Raw genomic sequence first — 4,209 nt, forward strand, 5'->3', positions numbered from 1 at the left:
AGCATTCATCGCTGTTGAAGAACAAGCTGAAGTGTTTCACATACTCTTCATTATCTTCAATATCCTTCTCGGAATGTTTATCTTCATATTCTACTGTATATGCAAGAAAGATGCCAGAGAGGTCATTTGCTCGTGTGTAAATAAACAAAAGAAAGGGATCACCAATGCAAATTATAAAAACCAATAAAAGTAAGTGCAATTTGATCTTTCTTATTACTACTATTACTACTACTATTACTACCATAACCAAGACCAACATGTCATAGTGGGGCTAATCACAAGCACCAACATAAATCATTGTCAACATCGTAACCATCTGTATGTATGCGTATATATATATATATATAGAGAGAGAGAGAGAGAGAGAGAGAGAAGTTTATATATATATATATATATATATATATATATATATATATATATGTGTGTGTTTATATATACATATATATTTATGTATGTATGTATGTATGTATGTGTGTGCATACAGGGTGAGATGTTTAATCTATCTTCTAAATTAGGCAAAAATGAAAATAACACTGAAACCTCATTTTAACAGATAATCACCAGAATTACATACAAATATTTTGAAAGACTAAAGTGTAAATTTATTCCATAAAATGGCGATTGGCTTCAACGACGGCGCCCCAGATGACATCGAAATCGCCTGTAAGTCTTCTGGATGGTCTCCTTTTCAAGTTGGTGAATGCTGCTATAATCCCTGCCTTCAGTTCATCTTTGGTGTGACAGGGAGTTTTGTTGTTCCGTCACTCAACTGCGCCCCACACATAATCAAGTGGGCTGCTGTCTGTGACGTTAGACGGTAGGAGTCATGTGGTCGCATAAATTGCCTGACAGCCATGACTGGGTTCTGCTTGTGTGGCAAGGTGCAGAGTCTTGATGCCAGACATGGGCGTCCTCCAGCCACTCTTTTGACCCAAGGTAGCACTACCTCCTCAGGGTACTTGTTGTAGGCCTCCGTGTTGAGTCTAAGGCCGTATGAGAAGATGTATAGAGGCATAACGTCACTATCACTGGTGATCACTCCAAACACCATGATGTTGACTGGATGTCAACTCTTGGCAATGTTCCTAATGGAGCTTCCGGCGCGAATGCCAAGCAGTATAGCATGCCGTTTCCAAAGTCTCTTGCAGAGTAAATGGTGTCATGATATCTAACTAAACCTACAATACTGCGTAGTCGACAAAATCAAAGACAACCATACGCTAAATTAGAAAAATATAAAACGCCAACAATTCACCCATCGCAGCCTGTATATATATATAGAAAGAAAGAGAGAGAGAGAGAGAGAGAGAGAGAGAGAGAGAGAGAGAGAGAGAGAGAGAGACTGAGTGAGTGAAGTATTTCAAAGGGGCCAGCTTTGTCACATTGTGTATCAATGCTGAATCTCCTTGAGAACTGCGTTACGTTTACACGTGTCTGTGGAGGGCTCAGCCACTTGCACATTAATTTCACGAGCAAGCTGTTCCGTTGATCGTATCAGGTGGAACCCTCGTTGTTGTAACCGACGTTATATTACTATAGATAATTGTATATGAAATTCAAAAACGGCCATAAATAGAAGAATGTAAAATGTTCACACTGCAATAGATAGATCTACGTAAAACATACAGAATAGAACTAAGACGTCTCTCATATTTGCCCTGACAAGTTGCCCATTTGTTCTGGAAGATATTACTGAACCAATATTGCAAATATTTCTACAAAATATTCCTGATAATTAAATTCTCACTACTAGTTTCTGTAACGAGTGTTTTCAATATAAATTGTGTTTTTGAGTATAAATTGTGTAGGATCCTTCTGCAATTCATATCTTCATTGTATGGGGAAACAGTAGATGACAACTGGGGTTATATATAAAATATAAGGCCTAGTGATTTTTTTACTTTATTTTATAGACGTTTTCTCATTGTGTTTCCAGGTTCAAGTTCTGGTAATGAAACAGACGTTGGAACAGTAGAGACGAAGACATAATTAAAAATATGAAAAACTAATCTCTTTGAGAATCTTTTCTTCTTATATTACATTAAACATACTTGCGTACAAGTGAACTTCATTTTTATCTATCAATACAACACTACGAAACTTAGACACTTTATAAACCACGATGTAATTTAAACCTTCTCATTTTTCTGTAACACACAAGATCTAACATCATATGGTTTGATTTGTAATCCTAAAGATATTTTCTAACTGCCAATTTCACTTTTAATTTTCGATATAATCTTTAACTGTTATTGATGAAGAAATAAATGTGGTTTCTTACTACAATCTGTTTTGTTTTTTATTTGAAACATCGTTATATTCTACTCTAAGTTCAAATAACGCCTGGGGAGAGAGGGATACACAGGCAGACAGACAGGCGGTAAGCTGGCAGAATCGTTAGCACGCCGGGCGAAATGCTTAGCGGTATTTCGTCTGCCGCTACGTTCTGAGTTCAAATTCCGCCGAGGTCGACTTTGCCTTTCATCCTTTCGAGGTCGATTAAATAAGTACCAGTTACGCACTGGGGTCGATAGAATCGACTTAATCCGTTTGTCTGTCTTTGTTTGTCCCCTCTGTGTGTAGCCCCTTGTGGGTAGTAAATAAATAACACAGGCAGACAGACACAGACAGACATACAAACAGACAGATTCAGTGATTTCGTCAGTTACTAATTACTCCACTAAAAATATGCAATTTTATCTGACGATTAGCTGATTAGATATATAATCATGTATCTAATTACTCTCATTAGATCTTTCACCTGTTATTGTCGTAATTAATCTGATAATGAACATTTCACAAACAGCTGCGTTACAATCAGAGAGGTCTTAGTATTTCTTCCTCTTAACCTCTAACCTCCATAAGCATTAACACGACCACTTGCACGTGCATGCACGGCCGAAGCATTCTAGCATTTAGTATCAAATATATTCAATAAATTATATAGCTTCGAAGTAACAGTGGATATAGATATGATTATATCACATAAATGTTAAGCGGTTGCTATAACACGCAGCAATATCTTCTTTGCTGTGTGGATAACGTTATTATTATTTAAGTCATCTCTTTCATCAGATGATTTTGACATTTATACAGTAACTCTTCTGTTTAATTACATACATATTCAGTTAATTGTCTTTTTTAAATGATATACCACAATATCAGTATCATGCCTCAATAATATGCTTTCTCTTCGGAATGAATAGTTAAGGGACCATTTTGAGAGAATAATTTTCCACAGACATAACAATATTATGGTGTTTTTTCTCCTGTATGTTTCTGTATAGTTACTTTACTAGTGGTTGGGAACGATTTAGCACAAATATCATAGTGATGTGGTCTCTCTCTCTCGCCTGTGTGAATAGTTAACTTATCATTTCTAGATTGATTTACCACAAATGTCACGGTGATATGGCGTTTCACCTGTATGAGTGCACTTTTGTTTAGTTAGGCCACAACTTCTAGAGAATGATTTCCCAAAGATATCACACTCATATGATTTCATTCTCCGATGAATGAGTTTATGCTTAGTTAAATTACTGTATAATCCGGTATACGGATTTATGACAGATATCAAAATGATAAGGATCCTCACCTGTATGAATATATGTATGTTTGCATAGTCCTCTGGTCATTACACTGGTATGAGACCTTAGGTAAACTTAGTAACACCTACTTAGTGAGTAGGAAAGAAGACTGAAACCTTGCACATTCGAGGAATTAAACTTAGTCAATATGCAGGATAAGGTTTCGGCATAAACTCCATTCGCCGTATCCAGTGTAAGGTACGGACACAAGAGATGTATCGGATTCACAAACTCACAAAGAACTTAAGTTTTATATGTGATAGATACACAGGAGAAGTACGGATTTCGAACAAGCCGGAAACATACTTCCTTGAATGCCTGGATAGCTCAATAGAAAAGGTTGGCAGCTTTGGTACTTGGATACGTCATCAGCAAGGAAGATGATTTCTCCGAGAAAGAATGAGTTGGAAAAATGTGAGGGTCAGGGGTGAGTGTGTGGTAAGAGGTTAGGGTTATGGTTAGGGTTAGGGTTAGGGTTAGGGTTAGTTCCGGCTTCAGTCCCACTGCATGACGAATGTCTTCTACTATTGCCTGGGGCCGACCGAAGACATGTGAGGGAATTTGATAGAGGGGAACTGAAAGAAGTGCGTCGTATTTACACATATACACACACGCATATATA

At 37.2% G+C, this 4,209-nt stretch overlaps 1 protein-coding gene across 1 annotated transcript in view; it reads left to right on the forward strand.

Moving 5' to 3' along the window:
• Positions 1 to 4,209, forward strand: part of LOC106869292 (toll-like receptor 3) — a 353,412-nt gene that overhangs the window by 316,477 nt on the left and 32,726 nt on the right. The gene's annotated exons all lie outside the window — the stretch shown is intronic.

This window comes from Octopus bimaculoides, chromosome 29, assembly GCF_001194135.2.
Source record: "Octopus bimaculoides isolate UCB-OBI-ISO-001 chromosome 29, ASM119413v2, whole genome shotgun sequence".
Lineage (NCBI taxonomy): Eukaryota > Metazoa > Mollusca > Cephalopoda > Octopoda > Octopodidae > Octopus > Octopus bimaculoides.